The sequence below is a fragment of the Nuphar pumila genome, chromosome 4, assembly GCF_984573655.1.
Source record: "Nuphar pumila chromosome 4, dmNupPumi1.hap1.1, whole genome shotgun sequence".
NCBI lineage: Eukaryota > Viridiplantae > Streptophyta > Magnoliopsida > Nymphaeales > Nymphaeaceae > Nuphar > Nuphar pumila.
The window spans coordinates 55,073,422-55,088,412 of record NC_143252.1 but is presented as its reverse complement, the minus strand read 5'-3'; positions in this window follow the sequence as shown (position 1 = coordinate 55,088,412).

The window sequence follows — 14,991 nt, the reverse complement described above, 5'->3', positions numbered from 1 at the left end:
CCTATTCTTCAAAAAATCAATTTCTTCAAATTTTCTCAAGGTTTTTCTCAAAATTCAGGGTCCAAACTCAACTCAAAATCCGAATTCTAAAGGTTTTATTAAAATTTCCGAACCCAGATCCATTTTTTAAACCAATTTCCGAAATTAACCTTGTATTTTCCCAAAAACCTCATTTCAGAAAATCCTCAAGTTTCAAAACAAATATTTTATAAAAATACTTCAAAAACCCGTTTGGATCCCATTTTCTTAGAAAACCTCGCGTTTCTCCTATACTTTTAAAAGGTTTTTATATCAAAAACCTAAAAAGGAATTACAGAAAGTGGTTTTACGTGCTCTTTTTTTTTAGAACTTTTTGAAAAGACCACCTTTTGAAATTTTATGAAAATTGATGGGTCCATTTCAAAAAGTCTCCAACGGCCTACCGTTGGAAAGAGCCACAGGGAGAAGGGCGATGGAGGGCATCACCTCGATCCTTTTTCCTCTCTCACTCATCTCTAACTACCCTTCTTCCTGAACCTTCTCCCACCTCTTTAAAAGAGGCAGAAAGGGAAAACCTTCACCATTCGTTTTCACCTCCCCATTACTCTCTTCTGCGCATCACGATCGCGTTTCAGCAGCACCCTCTCTCTTTCCTTCAGAAGACCGCTCTCCACCCCAACACCCCCCTCTTTCATAGATCCGTTCTCACCCTTTCCCCTTCTTCAATCCTTCACGATCGGATCATCCACCTCTCAGCCTCTCGATCTTTTCCTCCCTCTCTCTCTCTGAGAGTCTTCCCTCTAAGTTAATGAAGGAGTCTCAGCTTCCTCCTTCGGAACTCCTATAATTCCGTAAGTAATTTCTCCCATTCCTCTTTATATTTCTGTAAGGAACAATCTTTCACCTATACCATCTCCAGTTTTCATTTAGAATCGATTACATCCTTTCTCCGTTCATATTCGCCTTTCAATGTTTATCAAGAGAATCATCTGTAACGTTGGTTTGCCTCTAGCAATATTGACCTACAGATTGCGATAGTAATGGAATCTTTATATTCATACATCTTTTTTTTTTTTTGTAATTTACTTCTGGAATTTCCCCGATCTTTATGCACTATGAATATTTAGTTTTATGTTGTTTACCTTTTTTTTATAGCATATGCCTATTTTCGTTTCCTACTTTTAGTTTCATCAATATTTCTCGCTTTCATTTTCATGATATTTCATCCCTTTTTCAGCATTTGATCTTGTGGTATTGATCCAACGTAATATGGAAACTGAATTTAAACCCAAACGGTGGAGCATTAACATTTTGCAGATATTAGCATCTATCGTAAAAGATCCTGATCAGCTGACCAAAAAAAAAAGGGTTCACATTTGATCAATCGTGAAGACGGGTTCATGTGTTGGCTTATGTTCTTTCCAAACCAGGATTCGGCATCACACTCTGTTTCATTTCACCAGAAAATTCACTATATCAGCATCAATGTCTTCATCGACATCTTATAACTCACACGATTTCTCATTTTTATTTCATTTTATTTTTAGTTTATTTTATATTTCCTTTCTTCTTAAGTTCGGTAACATGTTTTATTTAATGGAATAATCCCTTTTATCATTTGTTTCCTGTATCTGCAAGATTAACTTCCTGTTTTTGATGCAATATTATCACCATCATTTTTTTTCTTCTTTGGTTTCCCTAACCCTGTAATACATTTGATTTAATGGGTCTTTTAGCACCCAGTTTATAGCCTTTTATTTTGTTCAATACTGCATTTGCATTGGGTTTTTTTTTTACAGTATTAGCATCACTCTCTTTGTTAAATCCTTGCCCTGTAAGACCTTCTGATATCCAAGTTGCCATCAACCACGAAGAGTTGATTGATGTCTTTACGCTTAACAGGAAAGCCTTTTGTGCTTATTTTACATATAGCTTCCTAATTAGCTTCGGCTACAACGATATCATATCCTGCATATCATGTGTATCACGCTTGGGCTCCACTGCGGATCAACCCAGATTCATAGTGAAGTCTGCTATGAAATCTCGTAATCACAGAGAAAGTATTGAAGCCTCATGCTCCAATGGCTCGCGAGCATAGCCTTGCTGGATCCACTTGGATTCACAATAAAGTTGGACTGAGGTCAGATTTCCATCTTCTAAGTTATTGAATGGCTATCATTATTGCTGGATATTCGGTTTAAAATTACCTACTTCAAGCAATTTTCTCTATTGTTATTATATCAGGTATTTTTTTTTTTATGCTTGCTATGTGCTGATTTTACCTAAAGTTAGGCTCAAGTGAGATAGGTCCATTGCCCTTTGTACCAGTTCGACTGGTGGAAGTGGGGTTGGTCATGCCCAGTACAGCGACCCAAAATTGTTGTAACAAATCTAGTTCGCTGCCTAAAAAAAAGGAGGGAAATATAACGCCTTTTTTCTGCAAAATTTGTTTTTTATGGAATCTCTCTCGTGTTTTTCTGCAGAATCAGAGTGTTGATTCATATTCTGGATTTGACGCTGCATGATCTACTTTGCATCTATTATTTTCGTTGTTGAGATCATTTATTTTAAAACCTTGAGCCATTCCCAATAATGTAATACTCATTTCTGAAAGTTGATGTTCGGCAGATACAAAAGAAAATCAGTCACCAGAAAGATTCCCTTCTTTGGTGGACCAAGTGAATGCCTTCGTCACTGCAATCTGGCTATCCAAATCATCATAGAGTGATTCTGGGATGACAATCTGCTGAATATCTAAAATTCCAATTGGCGAGATTTCTTTTGGTTCACTGAACAACAAAATTTGATTTGTCCTGCTGAGCTCCAATCATAAGCATGTTAAACATTCCCTGGTGAGTATTGAATATCACTTAGAGCTTTTGAGAGATATTCACCTTGTTTGAGCTGTTGCACGAGTCTTCACCCGAGAGATATCTCAACTTGCTTAAGCATTTGTGGGTAGATGCCATGGAACAGGTATGAACATTGCACCAAATTCGGTGGACCTTCGTTGTGTAGATATAAACTTGTTATCTGATCCGGTCCACCTCTCAAGGTTTCTCACTGAAATTGTAGCAACTGCAGCTATTAAGTTTGGTGACCGATTGTAGGTTTTGATTTGTCCTATAGCCTATGAGCACAAAAGTTACAAAGTTTTTAAGCTCCTCAGTGACACTGACATTGGCCTTATAATCCAATGCTGCCTTAAGGAAAACACTAAAAGGCCAAGCTCACCCTGTTCCTTATAGATTTGCAACTCTATTCCTATTGGTGTTTTTAATCATAGTTGGCTAGATCCAACTCCATCATCATTATACCATGCAGTCTAATACGAATATTGCCATGTTGCATCGCCATCTTTATCACGTTTTGCATTGGCATGTCCATAGTGCCATCTCCATTGTTGTATATTTCCATTTCTTCAGCTGCCAGGCACCCATTACAGAATTACATATTTATACAGAGGCATTGCACTTATACAGTATTGTGGCCATTTCCCTGTCGTTTCCTCTCATTGGGCATTTGTATTTGCATTGCTGCAGTATATCATCACTTACATTAGCATTTTTTTTTTGGGCATTGTTGTATATCGCACCCATAACCCCAATCTGTAAAAGCAAACGGGTTTGAATCTCCTGCAAAAATATTTGTTTTCCACCTGAGAATCATTTCCATATGATCATTCGGGAATTATCCGAATGTAATGTTTACAAAGCAGTAAGGAGAGAGGGATGGTTTCATGGTCATCCAGAGTTATGATCATAGGGTTGAAACCCCTTTTGATATCCAAATACTATGTAGAACAATTACCCATCCTCATTTCTTCACATGGCTGCATCCCAGTATGCATTGCCTCCGCCCTGTATATAGATTTTTGCAATTATCAATTAACCATAGATGCTTGTCTATAGACTTTTTTTTTTTACTAATGTCACTATCCACTCTGCATATTGTTATGACAACACTTATAAATATGAGTTGATTTGCCTACCTATCTGCGAGCATCCATTCCTCATGGGAGACCCCTCCCATATGTCACCTCATGGTCGGTGATTTGCCTCAATATCACAACACCTTTTGTATACAACCACCAATGTGTACCTGTGGCTGAAATTTTAACATAAGATTGTTGGACATTTCTCGTGGATTTGTGATATTAAGGTTATTTTATAGCCTAAAAGATCTCTTCATTAGTGAGATATTAGCAATATCAAAGAGGTCATTAATGGGAATTTTGTTGAGGATATACATGCATATACATGTGATGCTTGGAGTCCATTGCTGAGAACTGATCATCGGGCCTTGTATAGAATATATATTTATAACACACTGCTTATATATATATTTCTACGTCTTACCATATAACCCATGGACGTTATCTTTAATATAGATCATATACCTTGTTAATTTGGTATAAGTACTATCCTTAGAGGCATCTATGTTCCTCCTCTCATCTGCCTGTCCATTTTAGTATTAGTTCCAAATGTCACATTCTTTTCTTCCTGTTGGATAGTTTGCTTGACTCTTTTGTAAGAATTATATAAGAGAGGCCATTTTCCTTCATAATTTAGCAATTGTAATCTCAATTTTAGAATTATAACAGCTAGATATAATGAGAATTTACATTTTCTGTATTAGATTTGAATGTATGAGCAAGTATATATCTTAGAAATTGCTTATTTTCATATCATTTTCTTCTCTTATTGCAAAAATTCATGAATGGGAAACACGAATGACACGTGCACCATTCTAATAAGAGGTATTTGATCCTAAGCAAATGACCCACATTGATGGCCATAGTCAAAATGTGGACAATGCTTAGGGTCTTTATCTTTCATGGAATAACATTGATTCACACTGGATCCCTTTCAAAATCATCATATTTTCTTAAATATTTTCTTCTTTTATCAGAGTTTAACTTAAAATTAACTCAAAATATATATCAATGGCCATAGTAAGGATATATTGAGAGTTAATTTCATTTTAAACTCTATAAAGGCACCAAAAATGTATTTTATTCTTCACTTGAATTTATATACGATCATTATATAATACATCTTATGACCATAGTCAGAGATGTATTATATTTTCAATCTCATTTTAATTCATTTAAAGAATGAAATATGCTTTTTAATATCCAATTTTCAAATTCCTTTTTAATTCATTTCATCATTTAGGATAGAATTACATTATTCTTTTTCAAAATCCAAAGTGATAATCCTTTAAATATCTTCTTCACTTCTCAAATCAATTTTCAACTCTTGTAAATTCAAATTCTATTCTCATATTCTAACTTATATTTCAAAGTCCAATTTGACTTTGGAATTTCAAATTCATTTCTATATTCAAAATTCAATTTCCAATTCAAAATCAGATTTCAAAGTTCAATTCAACTTTGGAATTCCAAATTCGTTTCCAGGATTCAATTCAAATTTAATTCAATATTTAAAATCAAATTTCAAAGTTCAATTCAAATTTTCAGATTCATCTTCTTATTTCAAAATTCAAGTTTCATTCTCTATCCTTCTTCCCAAATTTTAAAAATTGATCTAGGATCAAATCCAATTTCAAGTTCTATCTGGGTTCCAAAATCCAAATCCCATCTATATTTCCAAAGCCTAGACCCATCTTCGAATCTCATTTGGATTTCCAAAATCCAGATCCATCTTCAAATCTCATATGGATTTATAAAATCCATATCCTTCTTCTAATTCCATATTGGATTTCAGACTTCGGATCCAACTCCATTTAGGATTCCAGATTCCGAATTCAACTCCATCTTGGATTCCAGACTTTGGATCCAATTCCATTTAGGATTCCTAACTTTGGATCCAACTCCCTTTAGGATTCCAGATTCCATATTCAACCCCATCTTGGATTCTAGACTTCGGATCCAAATCCATTCAGGATTCTCGATTCCAGATTCAACTCCATCTTTGATTTCAAACTTCGAATCCAATGCCATTTAGGATTCCAGACTTCGGATTCAAATCCATCTTAAAATCCAGATCAAAAAATCCAATTTTGTTTTCAAATTCCATCTAGACCCAAGGTCCATTCTGATTTCAAACTTTAAATCTAGAATTCCACTCCATTTCTCAAATACCATCTTGACTTTCAATTCATTTTGAAGTCTATATTCATTTTTTTCAAATCTCCCTTCTTCAAATTCAGGTTCATCTCAACCTTTGATTATTTCAAAAGCTCAAGATCTATTCTAAGTCTTAAGTTAGAAAATCTTACTTCTCCAAGTCTGTCTTCATCTTTCAAAAACCATTTCTTCACAAATATTCTCAAAATTCATTTTTCAAAAACCACTTGGAACATCTCCAAAATTTCTAAATTATTTTCTCAAAAGCATACATCCTTGCATTTGCATCGCACAAGCATGATTCGTTATGCATTTTCTAGACTTAGAATAAATTCTTAGACAACATTAAGGAAAAACAAAAAGGCATAAAATTCGATCCTTGGTTTGATTACCACTGGTAAAAGCGCCAGGAACGGTCGAACCTCATACCGACGAGCAAGCCTCGTCTCCCTTTTTCCCGCAAATATTTTAAAATGAAGGCGAGTAATCTTTTAAATCTTTTCAAAATTAAGGTCAAGTGAGACCTTCGCAAAAGAGTTCCTCTTCTCTCTTCTTTTCTGTCTTTTATTTCTCCCTTCAAAAAGGGGAAATAGAGGTTAGAAAGGAAAAGAGAAGGAAGAGAGAGAAGGAAAACAAGAGGAAATTTTTTTGCGATGACCACAAAAGTTGGCGACCGTGATGAAACTCGTCTCTGTCTAGTCAAATTTATGTCTTTTTGCTTTACTTTGATATTATCTAAAGTCTTTATTCTACAAATTTCAGCTTCATTTCCATGCAAACCTTAGGAGCCTAGACTCTGTCCTAGCTGACATAATGCATATAGGATTTAAGTATGGTTTGGTAGGACCATATTGAGGATATTATTCCATGCTCACTTAGACTTAGGTCTAAAATACAACTCTCCTCAATTCTAGGGATTGAATGCAAACAATGTATACAAGTGTATGCTTCTCTTCATTTAGATTCTATCTCTTTAGGACTTGCATTAGAGCCATCTGATTTCTTGCATGATTGAACATGTTTTCGTAAACATCCCCTACCTATTTTGTCCATGTCTTCACGTTGCTGGGTTGTCTCACTGAACCATAGTTCGGGAGAGAGCCTCACAACTGGACCACTAATTTGGGTTAGCGCCCCCCTACCACGTACCTAAGGGCCATAGTCCGAGGTATATCGGTAGGTGCTCAAAGATGTTGGGAAGCCATTACCTTAGAACCGAAGAAATAATTCTTATGTCACGTACTTCGAGCTTCAGCTTGAGTATATCAACGTATCTTGACTGGAATCATATGATCTGAACCTTAGAGTTAAGATTAAGGTCCTACGAGCCTTTTTCAAATATTGCATCTAGAGTCAGTCTCTAGGGAGTGCTATTTTGTGCATCATTGCTTGTATAATTTGATTCTTTTGTAGATATTATCTTGAAAAATCTTATTCTTCAAAAACCCTGGATGTTTATTTCACAAAAAATCTTTTATTTTCTCAAATCCAGGATTGTATATTTCTCATTTCTTTATTTCTTTCATAAATTTCTTAAACCCTGGACATTTTTTAAGTTTTTTCTCTATCTTTCAAAAGTCCAGACGTACTTTCTTCTTTTCTTCTGATTTATTTAATTCTTTTGATCCTGCCTGCCATTTTTCAAAATATTCAGGTCTTGTCATCCATCTTCATATATGTATTCAAATTCCGTTTTCTCATCCAAGATCTCTTTTTATCGAGAGATCTCTCTTCAAATCTTTAAGTATCTCTTTCTTCGTCTCTCTTTCCACCCCACTTCAAAAAAAAAAACTCCTTGAGTTTAAATCCTTCATTTATTCCACAAAAAACATCAATATTTCATCATGATTCGAACGAGAGCAGAAAGGAGGGCAGCTCAGCAGCACGATGACAGTGAGGTGGAGGAAGTGAACTCTCCCAGATTATCCCAGAAACATGATTCATAAGAGGATGATGTCGACCCAGAAATGTACAAGATATTTCAAAAGATGATGGCAAAATTGATGTCTGAGCAAGCTGGGGTAGGTTCAAAGAAAACATCCTCTAAAAATAAGATCAAAAGAAAGCCAGTAAAGAAACATGTCAGGATCAGCAAGAAGAAAATTCAGTAGGACAACACCTCTAAGGGTACATAATTGATAGAGGAGGATTCCGAGGAAGAACAATTTGTGTTCGTCCCAAGACATCTGCGACAGCCCAAGAAGATGGCAGAAGAGCCTGAATCAGTGAACAAGCCTAGAGATGGGGTCCCGACAGAAGATTCGATCCAAGCACTAACCAAGATGGTCAAGGATATGCAAATCCGAGATAAAGGAAAGAGGGTATATACCAGGCAAGACTTCTACCTCGGTTTAGATGGGGACATCAACTTGGAAGACCTCCCCAGAAAATTCATTAAGTTCGATGGATCCGGCAATCCAAAAGCCCATCTTGCCATGTTTTTCGCAGAATGTGCCAGATTTAGTAAAGATAACTATGCTCTTTTCTTGTGCTTCTCACGCAGTCTAGAAGGCATAGCAGCTAAGTGGTACGCAGAGCACATCAACCTTGTTAAACTGCGAGATTTTGACAAGGTCGTTAATCTGTTTGTAGAGAGATTCATGTTCAATACTGAGGCACTGCCAACCCTCAATCATTTATACAATCTGAAGCAAGAGGATAAGGAGAAGGCCATAGATTTCATTCGGAGGTGGAGAGATACTTGCAACAAAATAAGAACCCCCATCTCAAAGGAGCACGTGCTCCAAGTTATCTTAAACAACTTTTCTCAGCCTCTCATGAGTCTTATTTCCACCTACCCATCAAAATCATTCATCGAACTTATTGAACGAGCTGAGTGGCTCGAGATGGGGATGGACAATGGGATGTATGAGGGCATTACCCTCATCAAGAGCGGTCAAGACCCAAAAAAGAAGGTGAATTATACCTTCTTGACCAACTCTGGATGCAGTAGCAACAAGGATAGCAAGAACAAGCAGAAAGGTCAGCGAGAGGAACCCTTCAAACAGAATGACAAGCCGGTTCTGGCCAAACAGAAGAAAAAGCTAAAACGTGAAGGTTGGGGTTATGACCGCCAATTCACTACTCTGGAACAGTCCCTCGAGCAGGTTCTGGAGTATATGTTGAGCAAAGATATGATTAAACTTTTGAGAGTTGTTGATCCTCCGGTCTCCCTGGGAAAATGGAAAGACAAATTCTGCAAGTTCCACTGAGCAGTAGGGCACGATACCGAGTACTGCTTCGTCTTAAAAAACATCATCCAGGATTGCATTGATAAAAATCTTCTGATAGAGGACGAAGACGAAGAGCAACCCGCTGTCCTAACCAAGCCTTTCTCGAACCACTCAAAGAACTAATGATGCCAAAGTTCTCTGCAATCATCTTGTAGGGGCAAGTCAGCCCTAGTCTTTTATGATCTTTTTTGTAAATACTCAAGTCTTGTTTTTAGTTTTTGCTTATCAATGAGAATGTCAATTTCCTTCATATCTTTGTGTTCAATTCTTACTTCTTTCGCCATATTGGGGCACCTTTTTCATTTACACTTCAAAAATTTTCTTTGCCAACAAATTCATATTCTTTTTAGGATACGGGACAATCCTGACATCATTCATGAGAGAAATGATATTACCTATGAGGGTTTTTCAAAATCATAAAAATCTAAAAAATTTCTGCAAAATCTTCGTCATGATCACCAAAAGTTCAAAATTTTGATCCAATCTTTTTCAAAATCAACCGGCATGTTGATCCTTCTTTTTCAAAATCAGTTTCAAACAATTGTTTTCAAAGAGTCATCCCTCATGTTGATCTCTCTTCAAAATCAACCCTTGTGTTGATTCTTCTTTAAAGATCAGCTCTTGTGTTGATCATTCTTCAACCTCACGATTGATCCTCTTTCCAAAAATGATTTTTTCATGAACATTTTCATCCCACTTTAAAGATCCCACGTGCAGGCAGGATCAAGCAAACTCTTTTTCCTCAATTTTTTCTTTTCTTTTGACAATTTTTATCAATCTTATTAAATTTTATTCATCTTTGTCAATTTTATCAATTTTATTGATTCTTCATAAAATTTATTAATTTTTCTCGTCAGTTCTTATGTCAACTACCCTTTCAGGTTAAGGGATAAACCTGATGCCTCTTTCCCATGAGGTATTTTTTTCCTCTTTAAATTCCCACTCAGATTAAGGGATAAACCTGAATTTCCCTCTCAGGTTAAGGGATAAACCTGAACCTCGTCCTGCGAGGTCTTTCTTCCTTCAGGATAAGGGATAATCCTGAAGTCTTTTATTGTCTTCCAAGTATCCTCAAATTTTCTGCCAAATTTTACCAATTTTTACCAGATCTTTGTCAATTCTTTATTAATTCTTATTCTTTATCAATTTTATTGATTCTTTATCATTTTTTTATCAATTCTTTTGATTCTTTATCAACCCTTTATCAATTTTGTCAAAATTGTCAATTTTATTCTTTTCCCATTCAGAATAAGGGATAATTCTGAGATCACTCATAGGAGCAACAAAGCTACCTGTGATAATTCTTTTACAAGACAACTTTCATAAATTTCCTTGTTTTTCTCTTCATTTTTTGTCAAATCTTTCATCAATTTCTATCTCTTTTCATCAAATCTTTTCAAATTTTATTCTTCCCCATTCAGGATAAGGGGTTAATTTTGAAAATCAGACCACATACAATTAACTATGATGGTCTTCTTCATTTTTTAAATCAAATAATTTAGGCCTCGAAATAAGTCATTCTCGATCCTAAGATTTGGTCCTCGCACTGGAAATTTTCAAAATTCAATCTTCTAATTAAAGACTTCTTTTAAAAACCCGAGTTTCGAGTTGAAATTCCTTCTCTCTTTTTCAAAAACCCAACCCTCAGGTTGGTCCATCCATCTTTTTAAATATCCGAGTTCTGACTCGGGCTTCTCTCTTTTTCAAAAACCCAACCCCCAGGTTGGTCCATCCATCTTTTTTAAATATTTGAGTTTCGACTCGGACTCTTCACTTTTTCAAAAACCCAACCCTCAGGTTGATCCATCCATCCTTTTAAATATCCGAGTTCCGACTCGGGGTTCTCTCTTTTTCAAAAACCCAACCCTCAGGTTGGTCTATCCATCTTTTTTAAATATCTGAGTTCCGACTCAGGCTTTTTTCTTTTTCAAAAACCCAACCCTCAGGTTGGTCCATCCATCTTTTCAAAATATTCGAGTTCCGGACTCAAACTCTTCTCTTTTTTTTCAAAAACCCAACTGCCAGGGTGAACCTTCTTCCAAAATCCAGCCTTCCGGTTGATCCCTTCCAAATTTCAAGCTTTTGAGGTTTATTCTCTCCAAAAATTCCTTCTTCTTGTTCAGGATAAGGGATAATTCTGAAACCATTCATAGAAGCAGCATAGCCTTCTATAATAGTCCTACCAAATCTAGTCTAATGCTGGTCCCTCATCAAAATCCAATTCTCACATTGGTCCTTTAAAAACCAGTCTAACATTGGTCCCTCATAAAAATCCAATTCTCATATTGGTCCTTTCAAAACCAGTCTAATGCTGGTCCCTCATCAAAATCCAATTCTCACATTGGTCCTTCCAAATCCAGTATAACGTTGGTCCCTCATCAAAATCCAATTCTCACATTGATTCTTCCAAATCCAGTCTAACGTTGGTCCCTCATTAAAATCCAATTCTCACATTGGTCCTTTCAAAACCAGTCTAACACTGGTCCCTCATCAAAATTCAATTCTCACATTGGTCTTTTCAAAACCAGTCTAACACTAGTCCTTCATCAAATCCAATTCTCACATTGGTTCTTTCAAAACCAGTCTAACACTGGTCCTTCATCAAATCCAATTCTCACATTGGTCCTTCAAAATCCAGTCTAACACTGGTCCTTCATCAAAATCCGATTCTCGCATTGGTCCTTCCAAATCCAATTTAACACTGGTCCTTCATCAAAATCCAATTCTCACATTGGTCCTTCCAAATCCAGTTTAGCACTGGTCCTTCATAAAATCCAATCCTCACATTGGTCCTTTCAAAACCAGTCTAACACTGGTCCTTCATCAAATCCAATTCTCATATTGGTCCTTCAAAATCTAGTCTAACAGTGGTTCTTCATCAAAATCCAATTCTCACATTGGTCTTTCCAAATCCAGTTTAACACTGGTCCTTCATCAAAATCCAATTCTCACATTGGTCCTTCCAAATCCAGTTTAACACTGGTCCTTCATAAAATCCAATCCTCATATTGGTCCTTTCAAATCCAGTTTAACACTGGTCCTTCATCAAAATCTAATCCTCACATTGGTCCTTCAAAATCCAGTTCAAACTGGTCATTCATCAAATCCAATTTCTCAAATTGGTCCTTAAAAATTTCAATTGGTCCTTCATCAAAATCTAAATGTTTACACTGGTCCTTCCAAGTTCCAATTTCTCAAATTGGTTCTTTAAAATTCTAGTTTTACATTGGTCCTTCAAAATTCCAATTGGTCCTTCATCAAATTCCAATGTTTTCATTGGTCTTTCCAAATTCCAATTTCTCAAATTGGTCCTTCCAAATTCCAATTTTTCAAATTGGTCCTTCAAATTCCAGTTTTACACTGGTCCTTCGAAATTCCAATGTTTACATTGGTCCTTCAAAAATCCCAATTTTCTCAAATTAGTCTTTCAAAATTTTAGTTTTACATTGGTCCTTCAAAATTCCAATTTTCTCAAAATTGATCTTTCAAAATTTCAGTTTCATCCTGGTCCTTCAAAAATTCTAACATTTACATTGGTCCTTCCAAATTCCAATTTTCTCAAAATTGATTCTTCAAAATTTCAGTCCTTCAAAATTTCAATGTGTACATTGGTCCTTCAAAATTCTAATTTTCTCAAAATTAATCCTTCAAAATTCTAACTTTTTACAAATTGGTCCTTCAAACTCCAGCTTAACACTTGTCCTTTACCAAAATCCTTTACCAAAATCTTTTACCAAAAATCCTTTACCAAAATCCTTTTTCCCAAATCCATTTAGTTGGTCCTGCCAAATCCAGTTTTTACTGATCGAGTTCTTCAAAGTCTAAAGCCTTACATAATTTCTCCCAAATTTCAGCTAAAGGTCCTATCAAAATCTATATTGAGTGATTATTTTACAAAGGATTCTCGAAAACTTTTCCAATCTGCTAAAAATGTGTTGATTCCAATATTTTACTGCACAAAAGAATCACCTCAGATTACCTCTAGTATTCTTTTCAAAAGGGTGAAGCTTTTTGCGAAAAAGAGTAAAATTCAAATCTTTTCTCTTTTGGTCAACTAAGAGGATGTAAGAAATATCCTTGGTATGATTAGCGAAAGAAATATTCAATGATGTTGAAAAGCCGGAAGCAAATCAATATTGATCATAGCTATGACGCATGCTTAAAGATGACTTTTTGGCAATCAGGCAGTGAAAATATCTTGAGCAATAAAAAGAATCCACTCAATCCATATCTCCTCATTCATTTAAGCTGCAATCAAATATCTGCAAAAGAGATCTCTCAATTGTCGTCAAGATAAAGATGAATATGCGAGCTAGACCCCCGAAGCCAAAGAAGATTTGGATCATCTCCGAGATGAAAGAGTTTGTGACGGATCCTTCTAGGGAACGTTCAGATCACCGTCAAGATGAAGGCGACTGCGCTGAGCCTCCTGACAAACCCTAAAAGATATTTGATTGCTGCTATCATCAACAGATTTTTTAACCAATGAACCAATATCACCAGTATAATTCCTGAGAAAAAGAAGGATCGGAGCATCTCCAAGATGAAGGAGCTTGTAACGTACCCTTCCTTGAAGAAAAAAAGAAAAACCAGGACATCTCTAAAATAAAGGATGATGTAATAAACTTCTACCCAAAAACCCAAGAAAGCTTCATGTCTCAAAAAGAGTGTCAGAAAAATCATTATGGAAAAAGCCTCAGGATATCAAACTGCCAAAATTGCCAGAAATCATCTTTTCTTATGCGAAATCCTTTCATCAATGTCTTTTCACTACTTGCTTTTATGAAATTAAGAGTATCTATTCTCTATTCATCTCAAGGAAATGCGTAACTTCCTTGAAGAAACTGAACAACTTTAAAATTTGAATCTGACTCTGGAATCTGAGGAGTTAACCTCGTTGGAGGAAATACTCTAGGTAAAAAAGAAGAGAGGGAATATCTTCTGCACATACGTGCACATCTTTCAAGCATTTGGATCAACTACAGTTTCATCTTATTGGCAAAATTTTTCGGTTATCCAAAATGAAATAAATGCTTAATATCTTTTTTGATACAACCTAGCGTTGTTTATAGTCTTCAAAGAGAATTGCCTCATTCTAGTGAAGTATTTCTCTTAGTCCCATCATGGTTTTTCCCCATCAAGGAATCCATGCTTTGTGTATCCATTTAAATGAGAATTATACCTGAACCTCGTCTCACGAGGTATTTTTCAAAAATGTCCCATTATGGTCTTTCAAATATCTTCGTCCCATCCAGGTTAAGGGCTAAACCTGAGTCTTTTCAAAAAAATTATATCTTTGTCTCAACCATGAGACTTCTTCAAAATCTCTCCCTTTTACCATTTCAGGGTATTCATCCCAGAGTCCTAACATGATTTCTTCATTTTCTTCTGTCCAAATTATTTTTCTTCTCAAGGATTTCGTTTTTCTTCCCAAAACCATTCAGGATAAGGTACCAAAACCTCAGAATAATGTTCTACAAAAACAATTCTTTCACACCCAGTTCGGACCTTCTGACTAGGGCATTTTCGAAAATTTGGTATGTCTTCTTTGCCACTAAGCTCGGCTGACAACCAACTTAGCAGCAAAGAGGGGCATCTGTGAACAATCCAAATTTTCCAAAAAATCTAAAAAAAAAATCCTCTCTTTCCTTTGAGCCCATCTTCTGAATAATCAGGTCAATTTTCAAT